At 36.3% G+C, this 13850-nt stretch overlaps 1 long non-coding RNA gene across 1 annotated transcript; it reads right to left on the bottom strand.

Annotated features, from left to right (window-relative positions):
- Positions 1–3380: 3380 nt before the first annotated feature.
- Positions 3381–11738, bottom strand: LOC106483356 (uncharacterized). The gene is made up of 3 exons (XR_001292356.1): positions 11634–11738; positions 10965–11012; positions 3381–4791 (listed from the first exon to the last, which is right to left on the bottom strand). It is a non-coding gene; the product is annotated as an uncharacterized lncRNA (long non-coding RNA).
- Between the last annotated feature and the right edge of the window lie 2112 nt (positions 11739–13850).

Below are 13850 nucleotides of genomic sequence, written 5' to 3'. Positions count from 1 at the left end.
TTTGATATTGTCACGTTAAGGATAACATGTTCTTAATATGTTTACTATTTACAGGTGCATGAACTCCTAGTAACCCTGACACACTCAAATATACTGACACTCCCACTGCGCTGCCATTCCTGAAAACAGAGTGCATCCTTTCTCAAAGCAGCAGCACAGGAAAAAAAAAAAAATTCAAAACCAGTTAATTACTTTGACAATATTTTTAAAGCTTCATTTTTAGATAGCACAGATTCAGGATAGTCAGCTTACAGAGACCAGGCAGTGTGCAGATTAGTAATATTCCTTGTTCACGAATTTTAGAAGAATTTGGCAAATACAATTGACATTTCATCTGTTCCTACTTAAAATGGAATTTGATGTGATAATTTTGGTTCTCCTTTAAATCTTTTCTAGAAAAAACAAATTCTAACCTCAAATAATATCTTAAAGTAAATTTCAAATTGAATAACTACCTATATATTGTAAATTATGAATTTCCAGTTTTATGCTTATATTTTACATTTGCAATACAAAAAATCCCTAGTTCCATAATTCACTCACCCAAGGAACTTAAATAATACCATATTATATCCTTGTAAATATCCAAGACAGTAGAAAGTGTGATTCCTTACATAAACTGTTTCAAACTTACCAGAAATATGTTCAAATAAAATTTATAAATAATTTTAAGTAAAGAAAATACAGAATGTCTCAATATGTTCTAGAAAAATTTGAAAGTTAAAAATAAAGGTTACATTCACTGAATAGTTTATTCATTAAAAAGTATTCACACCAGTCTAATCAGAAATTTGGCTTTTGCATCCCCCTTTTCCTTTTGCAGCTGTCAAGTTCTGGTCTGAACACCACATTTGTTGACTTCTTCTGCCAAAGTCTTGTTTAGTTTATGGATCCGCAACTGGACAGAGGGAAAAAGGGAGGCCTGAGACAGGCCATAAGATAGACAAGAGGCGAGTTGAATAAAGCCAGATCAGGTGAAAAGGAAATGAGATCTGGAAAAAATCAAAAGGCAGGAGGCCTAGAAAAGGACAAGAGCACATATGGGAGAGGATTTGCAGATTGAAGGATATAATAATGGGGAATGGCAGCTAAGAGACAATGAAACCAGCAAACAGATGGAAGGGAAAAGGACGAGGAGAGAAAAATAAAGTTCAAAAGTGCCAGAAATAGAGCAGGAACTATTTACAGAAAATCAGACAGAGAGAGTGTGAGGGAAAGAAATACACATAATGGAAAATAAAATATGTGACTATTAGAAAAAGCCCCTACTTTAACTCTTCCTTGCACAGGATTCCACATCAGGAAGCGATATTTCTGTTTTTTTTCCAAGAAAGTCCAGTATTTGAAACAGTTTCAATGCAAGGGTAGAGCTGATTAGAAAAGTAGTGTATAACCCACCACCGTCCTGCATACTTTTAACGCTAACAGTAACAATATCCATTTTAAATAGCCCTACAAGTATTAATCAGATCCCTCAGAGTCGTCCTCTCCATTTCTCTGTATAGAAACAATAAGAATTCCATAAGGCAAATAAACACCTCTTGCCATCTGCTGAGAAGCAGCACTAAGAGTCTTTATGAGTTTGTTTTAATGAAAATCTTTTCAGAGATGCATGGTATGTAACACGATCCATTAATATTTCCGTTTCACAGCCCTTATTAAGACAGACACATACAAAATGTGGTGGATTGTCTGCCTTCTAAGAACTATATATGAATTACTAAACACTTTAAAATGCATACTAATTTCTATAAACCTTACTTCAAAAAAGTCCCTTGGCAGTTATTATGGACCACAGTATACACACATTAGTATAAAACCTTAACTACTTCAAACACTTATAGATAGCAGTAGCTATTTTGAATTTTACATAAATGTGGTATATATTTAGACATTTAAAAAGCACACAGATTAACTGTAAGGGTTAGACCATTTTTTCACACCCACTAGTGCCAAGTAAATACAAATTTAGGTGAACAAAGCATCTATGTGACCTATGAAAAATACTGCTACCTATCTGCAGTGGAAGATAATTTTAATCCCAAAATTCTTACCATTGACTAAAGGAGGACTGAAAACAAAATTCAGTTCAGTAATAATTGCACTGATACTTCAACTACTCTATTGCATAAAAGGTACCCAAGGGCTTCATCCTGCAAACATGAATATAACAAAGTATGTTTACTCATGCTAGTAAAGTCACTGACTCTAATTTACAACATGGTGCAAGGATTTTTCTTTAACCGTTGTAAGTAATAGTTGGCCATTCACTTAAATTAATACTTTATGGATTTATAACAGCCAAGGATGGAGATTTACAACACTTTGAGTATAACAGAATGCCCTGTAGCATTTGTCAACAGATCCAGTTTGCAAAATAATCTTTTTCACTATACACCCAAAAATAATTCTTCCAGGAAAGAAATAACACACAAAAGAGCCAGCCTTAGCTCATAAAAATTATCAAAGGTCATTATACCCAAGAAAGTGAGAACAACAAATCATCTGAAGATTTGTCCTAGTGCAACCATCTTTTCTTTACCTGTTCCAAGCTTCTTAAGGATCTGTTCCACACCTTAAGGAATGCTCATGCATAAATGTAGTGCCTCTATACCCACTATAGATAAAACTGGAGAGTCTTCCTTCTCCCTTCCTGAAAAAAAAAACTTTGCTTATAAAAGCTTATTTCCAATTGAGAGGGAAAATGGTCTATGGCAGTATAAATTCATCTATGCTGAGGCTTAAACAGGTACAGCTATACCATGCATAATAATTACAATAATCATGTCACAAACTGCATTATCAGTATACAATACCTGAGTAGTCTGGGCATGAGGCATCTGGTAGTGGACAGACAAGCTCCTCTTACAAATAAAAGCAGCCAAGAATATTAAGAAAATAAAGAAATGGAAGAATATTTAGATGGTGTTATATAGTATCTGCTTGATAAATCACATTAATTTCTTAAATAAAAGTGACCATTGAACAACTGCCAAACCAAACAGCTCTCAGCTTTATTTGGGTTCTTTGTTGTTTTTTTGGTTGTGGGTTTGCGGTATGTTTTTAATGTATATATTGTTTAAACTAAAGCCACAGATCAGTCTTGGTGTAATTTTTTTTTAGATAGTCAAGTTACGAAACCCTGAATAAAGGTGTTTTTAATGGAAAGGCTGACAACCCCTTAAATGTAGCACTGTGAATGATGGCACCTTGATAAGAGTTGGAGAAAATGTTCAACGTGATATAAGCTACTGAACTAAGTTGTAAAATGACAAGGACTGAGTGAACAGTTTTTAATATAGATAATATTGTTCATGTAGTCTATAAATATAGAATTAAATGTTGACCTCTATCTCCCATGTCAAAAGTCAAAGTCACTGTCAGCACATATTGTTTTTATTTGTTTCAAGAGAAAAATAGATCAACAACATTAACCTCACAATGAACAGAGAATTGAATGAATTAAAAAGCAGTACCCCATAAATCCCTTTCGTTTTATTGGCACAGTGATAAAAATGCCTAGGGCTTAGAGGAAAAGGGTAGTCTCAGACGCTAGTCTGAGATGCTGTATGTACACAGAGCTGTACATCACATGCTAAAACAGAGGAACAGAGATATTAAGATTTGTACAGTCTTATATAATACACAATATCCATCAAATTGCGTCATAGCATCCTGCAAAATATTTCATGTCAGATGCCCCTAAGACAAGTAGGTTACCATGAGATTGTTTTAAAGCAATATTAGCATGCTACCCACATCTGAAAGATGCATTTCACAAAACAAGTAAAGATGCAAAAAAAGACTTAATTCAATACTGCCAATACTTGCAGCATACAAATAATTTAAGACACCACCTGTAAAAGATTCCATTGTGTTTAAAGAGTTACTGGCTTCATTGATCAGCTATGTCTTTAAATTGTTGGTTCACTGTGATAGGACTGAGAGAATTGATATTTTTTCTCTGCTTAAAAAGTCATTTTTTCCAAAACATCTCATAATAATAAAGGTCCCTATTTCACAGTGCTATGGTAAATTTGACAGTCAACTAAAATGAGCAGTTTCCATTGCAAATTCAGTTTAATTGCAATTTTTAGTGATGCATAATTAAACTGAAAATGTTCTAAAAAATTCACACGGTCAAAACTAGGACAGAAACAAAACCATTTTCACATCAGTTTAGGGTTTTCTAATCAGTTTTTACAGAAACTGACTAAAAGTAGCATTTTAAAATGTATTAGTTTAACAAAAGGGAAGGAATGGTATCATCTGAAAAAATCAGCTATTAGTTTTTGTTTACTTTTTCTTATCCTCCTGCAACTTGTAGGATATACACAAATTCTCTTGGTCTAATGCTTCAGTGATTATCTGCTGGCAACGTTGCATCATGCGAAAAACATTTTACAGCATTTGCACTGTGTACTAAGCACAAAAGCAACTAACTGCAACGTTTGTCAAATCTGGAGAGCGTTCTGTGGTAGCTTACTGAAACCAAACACACTTCTCCCTGAAATGGACAGGCTGACTTTGTGTTTCACAGATAAAGTGTGGGCTTGGAGTGCAATCTTGACTCATACACGCTCCTGAAGGCTGGAATGCTGAAGCGAAGCTGTATCTCAGAAAATGGCAGTGTGAAGTCTTCTCAGGCTGAACATTCACAGGATTTGAAAGAACTTTACAGCTGGCTATAAAGAGCAACTTTTCTGCTCCACATGTATTCATGCAGCTTCTGGGCAGAACCAGTCATGGTGCTTTTCATAGCTGGATGATCAGAAGACTTCTCTATAACGTCTAGCAAAAGAGCAAAGACATATATTTTATTACACTAAAGGATTATCGGTGTGTAGGCCAATACTGAATGGCTGTATAAAGCAAGTCACTTTAGGCCTTCCTGAGCTTGAAAACTTCAGGGCACAGCTTCACATAGACAAATAATGTTCAAACAGTGTAGCCACTAAGATGCACGATCGGTAAAATTAACTTCAATCTTGGTTTTAAAATATTTACTTTTGATTTGAAGAATAATGCTTACTGCACAAAAAGCAGGAGGCTGAATTTGTTACAAGGGTCTGAGAAAAAAATATTCCTTTTCCTCTGTTTATGACGATCTGATTCAAAATGTGTTCCTTATCCCATTAACTCAGGTTGTATATTGGTAACATTAAAACTTTAAAGTTTAGCTGCTACAGTAGTCAGATAACAGACACATCAACTCTGTAGTGAATGTATTATATGAGTTTATGGCAGGTGATTGTTTTCTCCACTAAGAAGCAAAAACAAGGTTCTGCATCATGCCGTGTGCTGAGGTGCCCAGCTAGCAGGCTGGAAGCTCGCACAGCTGCCAGCCCAGCGTCAGTGAACAGCAGGAGCAAGAGTGGTAGAAATGAAGCTTTGCAGAAAACAAATGGAGAGGAGTCACAGAGCTGCAGGAATCAGATCTCCATCCTCTCACCTAACCCCGTCCCGGAGTGAAGAAAAGGACTTTGGTACCCCTGGACAGGGTACAGACTGGGGCTCCAAACGCCACAGGGAGATAAACATGCAAGTGATGGGGCGCTCTCCTCCTCAGTCTCATTTCAATATTAATGCCGACCTTAAACTTGTGCTTCCATCAATACACTGAAGGAGTTTTTAGATGTTAGTTGTCCTTAAAAGCTAAGCAGGAATAAGTCCACCCATTAAAAATGTCCAATTTTCTATTTATCTATAAAAAACAATGATCACATTTGCATTAACTTGATAACCATATTGCTTAACATAATTCCAACACTAACACGAGACAGAATATAGACAACTTAAAGCATTAAAGAAAATTTGAGTATATGCACAGGAAATACAAAAATGATTGACATTGACTGTTGATACTAACTGATAAAAGCAAAGTTTATTTGTAAATAACAGTATCCCAACTCATAATTATATACAATTTAGGAAATTCAGCAATCAGTCCTGTGATATGAACTTCCTTTATTTGTTGTTCTCTCCTAGAATTTTGAAAGCTTTCTGATGTTTGCTGTACAGCAAGGAAATCTCTTTCTCCAAACATCACCCACAAAGTCTGGCCTCAAATGTAGTGGGATATATTGCACAGACAGATTACCTGGGATAAATTAATCAGCATGAGTCTCAGTATAGATGCCATTATAGATTACAAATAGCATACCTATGTGTTAAGCACGTCTGTGATTTTCAACAATATTTCTTATTCAGTTTTGAAATATGCAGATACCTATTCAAAAGTACAGCATTAAAGTCACATAGCCTATTTGATTTTTTTCACAAATCGTCAATGCTAAATGACAACACTCTGGATTTATCAAAAATTGAAGATGTGTTCAGCTTATGAAATGATCTTTTCATTAAATTCAGTGAGTTCAGAAAAATAAACACAGTTAAAGCACTTATTATTATTATTATTATTATTATTATATTTCAACAATAACGAAATACAGGCAAGTCTTCAAATACTTGAAGTTTTAGGATCAGCCCCAAAAACTTCACATACATTTTACTTAGAATACTGATTCTAGTTAGGGGGAAGCAAATTAGCAGATGAACACTGAAATAGTCATTAGCTAAAACTCTCTGATACAAACGAGTGTCAGCTTCTACTTTCAGAGCTGAAGAATAAATTCATAAGCTTTTACTTGTTGTAACAAAGAATACACTGCTAACCAGGATTAAGATCCCATGTGTTCAGCCTCCCTACAGACATGAATCCTCTGTAAGCTACTAGGGAGTTCTATCAAAAAGCTCTCACTGGTAACAAAACATAATAAAAATACACCATGGTAAAATGCGTTCAGGCAGTTGGATCTAAAAATATTGAAACCTCTGATACTGGCTGCAGAAAACAATAGTCAGAAGTACAGCTTACCTTCAATTCTTGTAACCTTAGATTAAGAGCCATTTGAGAGATAATATTCTTTTTTATTCAAATATATCATAATGTGTAATTATTGGCTCTTCCTGTGTACTCTTTACATGTTGTATACCACACCTTAAAAAAAAAATCTTTTTTTTTTTTTAACTTCCCATTAAAATAATAACCAGTTTATAAAAAGGTAAGGTAGACCAATTTAAAATCTTGTCAGGCCATTAAGAACTTACCACTAGAAAAACAGAAATCAACAGAAGAAATTATAGACTACATTTTCACATTTGATTTGCAGAAAAAGCTTATGCAGCTCCCATGCTTCACTTTAAAAAATGTGCTCTTACTGTCAGTGTTTTGATCTATTTGAAGATAAATAAGGACAACCCCAGAGCTACATATGTCACTCAAAAACACAAACATGCTCAATGATATCATGGAAAACTAAGTAAAGGCACAGCCATCCTAACAGAGGAAGCAAAGGGACTTGTTAGATCTATAGTGAAAGGAAGCTACAAGCCAATCCAATTCAGAATTCATCCTTACAATTTCTGATTTACAGTATGACACTTTTGTGGGATCTAGTTTACTAGAAATTGTCTAGGGGAAAAGAAAAGGAATCTAGAGTAATAAAAAAGTGCCAAAATGAATGAAGTGCTCACAACTACTATTGCTTTGTTGATGCTGGATAACAGAAGAGGCCAGAGTTTTGTCATAGTTGTGATATCCCCAAAATATTGCTCCCACAGTATTTCTGTCCTTTCAGTGCAATCTGAAAAAACAATTTAGACATTTGGCATTGACGTGCCAAAGATTTTTATTATTATTTTATTTTTTTTACCCATTTATGGTTGCAAATTAATGAAATGACATGAGACTGAAGCCAATGACAACTGCTAATCTGTAAGCAACAACAAGCAAGGAAAAGCTGATAGGAGTACAGCTGTTTTATTTTAATTGAGGAATGATTTTATGTTGGAAGCACTCAATATTCACAGCAAATTAAAAATAATGAAGTGAATTGATACCAATGATATTTTTTTACCTACTATCCCTTTGTAAATCTATTTCTTCACACAAATTGACATGTCTAATTGATACATACGCTATTATTCCTCATTAGTAGGCTGAATAAAATAATTCTTGATTAAATTTATTGCAATTTACAATCCAGCATAATGTTTGCAAGCTATAAAAGTCAATCAACAGGAAACAGAAAAAAACAGATGACATTATTACTTCTTACATATACACAATAATTTCATGTGTTTCGTGGAACCTTCCTAAGCACTTCTTTCCCTCTCAGAAACTAAGGTCTGTCTCCAACAGGTCACTTCATTTTTTACATGATCATAAATATATTTCAGTGTGCACATTGTTCTAAGGTTTTTGATAAATATCACCTCTAATAAGCAAATTATTTTTGTATTTAGCAATCTGTCAGATGTTGTCTGGAAGAGTTAGTCTTCAGTTAACACTCAAACAAAATTGTCCAGAAAGGCTTAAGGTGGAGCAAGTCTATAGATCCAATTTACTTTGTTTGGATATAGCGTGTTATCACCGTGTAAAAAGATTTCACGTAAGTAGCAAATATTCAAACTTCAATGGAACACAGACATTCAATGAAACAAATTTGACAAGCAAAATATATAATCTGTAATGCAAAATTTCTAACCAAAAGGAAAACTTGTCCTCCTGAACCTAGTCATAAAGTTGTTCATATTGTTTTTAAATCATTTTTAGCAAATACTTCCTTCTGCTTAAATACTGTATTGCCAGCTCATCTCTATATCAATTGGTAAAACATCATTTTAAATTGATCAAGGTCTATTGAGTCAATGGTAGGTCAGTCTGCTCTTCGTAATTTTAATTTACTCCGCATCTTGGCCTGGCCTCTACCATTTTGTAGGAAATTCTTTGGTATTACGAAACCAGCAGAGCAGTTGTTACTCTTCTTCTCTAATAGCAAGAAAAATATGTTATGACCAGGCCATTTCTATGGCCTATTGCTCCAATTTCTCTGGAGAATGCTGGCAGCTGGCACAAGATTGCTGCCCTTGCTTAAGCTAGGCTTCAGATTTGAGAGAAAATTAGCCCTCAAATGTAGTATCTATGCTATTTCTAGTACAGACACTGAATAACCACCCCACTTCTGTCAACTTAATATGATTTCTTTCTGAGGAAGAGCTTCTGATGCCCTGATTGTAGTCTGTGTCACAAGTTGTCCAGGTAAGTTGAAAGAAACTGCTCAAAGAATAAGATATTATTCCATAGAAGTACAGAATCAGAAGCTGTCGAGAATTAAAAAATAAACTGTATTTGAAATGTTTTCTATTTGTAATACATATCATGTTCTTTGTAAGACATGAAATCTGATCTTATTTCCAAAACATTACTTACTGGTTCAAACCTAAGTTCAATTTCTAAAACTGACTGGACAGTTGCCATCTAAAAGTTAAGAAAGGAAATGCATAGGCTTGCACCCATAACTGAAATTAAGATACAGACTTCGAAGTTGTAGGATGACAGACACCTTTAAAAATCACCTGTAATTTATTTTACTGATATTTTAAATTTGGAATTACGCTTTTTATACAACATAGTTAAATAAAATAAGAAAATTTATTGTTGTTACTTAAGAATTTTGATTAAATCTTTGTAAAAGCAGTGTATATCAGTTCAGGAAGATGCTGACATTTTTAAACCAATCTTTACATTACAAGAATAACAGGAGGTTGCTTTACTATCAGCAACAAAACCAGCTGCTTCAGGATTCATTTTCTTTTTGATACGTATTATTCAGCACAGCATGCAACCTACCTGCCAGCAATAAAAATCAAAGAGCTCTATGCCAGCTGAGTATCATCTTTCAAAGAATGCCTTGAAAATGGCACAAACAGGAGCCCTTAGAAGCAGGAAGAGTTCTTCTACTTTTTCTAGGATGGAATTTGCCATTTTAGAGACAGCGCTATCACCCGGAATGGCCAGTGCTCCAAATCAGCACATTACCTTTAGGGGTGACCAAATACTTCCAAGTACTAAACTACCCACAGCAGAGCAAAAGTAACCAGGAGCTATGGCAACCACTAAGCCTTATTTAAACTGAATTCTAAAATGTGTATCCTCCATGTCACCTTTAGCCTCTACTCTCAAAAGCAACTAATTCATTAAACCTTTCCAGCCTGTTTCTCTGGACAATATTTGAAAAAATAACATGCATGTCCTATTCATTCATACAGATTCGGGATGATATCTAGGTCTACGTTCAGCAGAGGAGGTTAAAGGCTTCAGAAACCAGCCACCAAGAGCTGTGCAGGAGACACCCACCATCTCAGGACAAGCCAAAGCGAGGGCCAAGGATGGTGCTGCCCCCTTCCAGGAACCAGGGGCGTGAGGAGTGAGACCTCACCCACGCTGCGCCTGGCCATAGGACAGTAGTCAGCTCGGGGCAGGCTGCGTGCAGTGCTCATTTGGAGGGAATAGCAGGGGGCTTACATGGCTGCAAACATCACAAATCTAGCATGATGTCTCTGAGAGCTCTGCCAGGGTGCATGAGCTCAGCAGCCCACATGCTGGCCGCTGTCGCAGAGCCACAGACCAGACTTTTAAATTTCAATGCGCATTATCTTGTCATCTCTTTTAATCTAGAAATACCACATTAAGGAAAACATGATGGAAAAGATTATGATCAGCCTTAAATACACCATTTTCATTCAGCTCTAACAAATTCAATAGGAAGGTTATTTTATAAATGAGCACAACAAATTGAAATTCAATAATCTAGTTAATCCAAGCATATTGAAATAAAATTTGAAATATATGTATATACATATACACACACACACACGCACGCACACGTAAGTATTTTAGTGAGGGAGGACCTACCGTCATTACATCTCTACAGCTCCTGTTATCATAAGCCTTGGGTAAGTAAGAAATTACACACAATTCTAGAGTATAAGGATATTCTGCTCAGTATTGCTTTTAGCTGCAGACATAAAAACAAAACAACATGCATAACAGATTTGCGGTTTCTAAATCTTAATGACATTTGAAATGAGTAAAAAAAATTAAATATTCACTGACTCACCTTGTTGTATTTACCATCAGAAAAAGCAAAGGTATTATCCAATCAAGTCTATATCAAAAGGAAACAAACACATTAATATCCACAATTTGATACCCATTCCAAACACAAGAAGTAACAAATTTGGTTACAAAGCTGTCAAAATATGTTCCACAAATACATTGGCAAGAGCTCTGGACATACTAAAGAAATTCAGTGAAACAAAATAGGTGCCAAATGAGGATGTTTGACAGAGTGTTCAGAAATACATTTAGACCAAAGCAGGAACACATCCAACAGAGAGATTTTCTACATAAATTATCATGAAACTATTAGAAATAATTGGCCACTGATTTCAAAATATTACATATACTCTTAATGTTATCAAGGAGCTGTGTTGTGAACCATGTGCAATTTCTTGGCGATTTAATTTTTGGCCACACAACAGCATTTTTAGACGCAAGTGAAAATACTATATCCCATGCTGTAAGTCAGCCTGCAGGCTGAAATTGTTTCGCGTCTGTAAATCCTTCAAAAGGCTGCCAGGGGAAATTGTATAAAAGTCTGAATACCCTGCACAGCTGGGAAGCGCGGGCCTTGCATGGGGCAGTTCTGCAGGGCTCTGCCAAACAGACACCTCCCTGCAAGTCTAAAGGGATCCTATATAAGCAAGCAAGTCACGACCAGCCTCACCAGCGGAGTGTAGTGGCATCCGCAGTCACAAGACCCCACACAGCACTACACTGCAGGCCTGGGTCCCTGCAGCAGTCATCGCAGCGCCAGTACATGATGGTTGACTCCAGAGCCATGACTAAACACCACGAGGTAGAGAAGGAAATAAGGGTTCTGTTAGTCTAATAGAGCAGATCAACTTATACGCAGTGCTGTACTACAGCCATTTTTTGGTAAAATGAATGAAGTCCATGAAATGTTTCCAGATACCTCTGAGAGCAGATAACCACTGCAGAAATGCCTGCATGGGGCTAGCAGCAGCAGCCCCCGCTCCGCGCTACTGCTGCAGCACTGCACATGCTGCGTGACCGAGGAGGAGGCTCGGAGATGCTGCCCTACAGAGCTAGCTAGTCACAGCTTTCACAAGCAGTACATTCAAGTTACTATTTTTAATGATTCTCAAGAAATATATGCTTTGTAACAGATAAAATCAGAGCAAGTCATAGCAGACTACTCACAAAGGAAACAAAAAGAGGCCACGCAGCACTAACACAGAAAAGACAATGCTCTTCAATGTCAAAACTATTTCCTTTCAGTTAATACGGAAGTAAACAATATTGCACGTTAGTTCTCTTACTACAGATAAAACATCAGTGTAAAACAGTAATGCTGATAGCAGGCTGCAAGGGCAACTCACTTCAGTCCAGATGTGCACACCAGCTAAACACGCCTTGCAGCTGCACTGAAATTTAGTCAGGTTCCTATGAGTGCCTGCTCAGATTAAATTGCTCAGATTAAGTTGAAAGCTTAAGGCCCAAAATATTTGGGGTTAAAAACTGGCCCACCTGAAGCGCATGTAAGTATATTCATTGACTTAACTAGTGCCTATTATAATCCATGAAGGTTTTTATACTGCATTGATCAGGGCCTCCCATCAGCAAATATTAAGCTCAGTAAATACTATTTGTCACATTTGTTGCCTTGTTTGCATTGTTGTTGATTGTTTTTAAAAAAAAATTATACATCCTGTTAATTTGCCCCATCATTATACTAGATCAAAGAAATGCACCTTGAACTTGAGGCAGTACATGGTAAGATTTGTGATTGTCCTTAACTCCTAGCAAGCTCATTCCTTACTCTTGAAATGAGCCTATGAGAAAGCCCTCTCCTGCACAGACAAGCTTTTTCCTAGTACAGAAGGATCTATTTTCCTGAACAACCAAAAAGAGAGACAGAGATATAGCTTAAATAAGTCACAACTCCATCTATTCAACTGCTACAAAAACTTCCACATCCTTGAGGCAGCCTTCAGCGTCCTTCGTCCCTCCAGGTGCTGCTCCAGGCTGCAGGTGGGCTTGCGTGCTCTCCCTGCGGATGGAGGGCAAATAACAGGGCAGGGAAAAGCACCTACTTCTGCCACAGCAGAAAGGGGCAAGAGGTCTGTGGTTGTCTTAGTTCCTGGGCAAAACATCCCAGTTTTGGACAGCACCTAAAAAAGATACATCAGCACAAATAAGCTCTTTACTTACTATTGTAAGTTCCATTCTGTCAAAGGATCATGGTTTTTGCCATGATCTGAACTATATTTTGGGACTGGTTACTGAGCCTTAAGATAGCTATTCGTTGCTGGACAACTGAATTTACGAAGAGAATTACTGTAAACAATGCAGACTAACTTACCTAATAGGCATTTTTTCTGCTGTATGAACTATTTAATATCCCTTTAAGCAGTATTAACTTTCAAGTTGCCATAAAATCAAATAATTGTATTTATCAATTTGTTTTAATTACCCAGCACAGATAAGCATATGTCCTACTTAGCCTGTGAAAATCTGAATGCACACCTGCTCCAACAAACAGTCTTAAAAATGAGACGTGAGGAAAATATTTGAATTACATTTTCCTGTTCCAACATACCATTTTTAAAAAGCACTTTCAACACTGAACTAGGCCTTTACAGTTAAGGCATTTTACAAGATGATACTGAGCTATGTTTCCTGTCTATGAAGAAGGCACCAGCATATAAAATGGTAGTGAATTTGCATTACCTCCAATCCATCATTCTTTGAGTGCACAGGAAAAACTGTGAGACCTGCTGCAACAAAGCACAGCCTTGTGTTGACAGATTCTTATTTAAGTGACTGTGAATACAACAATTCCACAAATAATTTGTCAAGTGTGTGGCTGAACTAGCTCTGAACCCTGATAAATACCAACTCTCCTCACTGCTACAAAGGC

Source organism: Apteryx mantelli, chromosome 10 (genome assembly GCF_036417845.1).
Source record: "Apteryx mantelli isolate bAptMan1 chromosome 10, bAptMan1.hap1, whole genome shotgun sequence".
NCBI lineage: Eukaryota > Metazoa > Chordata > Aves > Apterygiformes > Apterygidae > Apteryx > Apteryx mantelli.
This window is presented reverse-complemented; position numbering and strand designations above follow the sequence as displayed.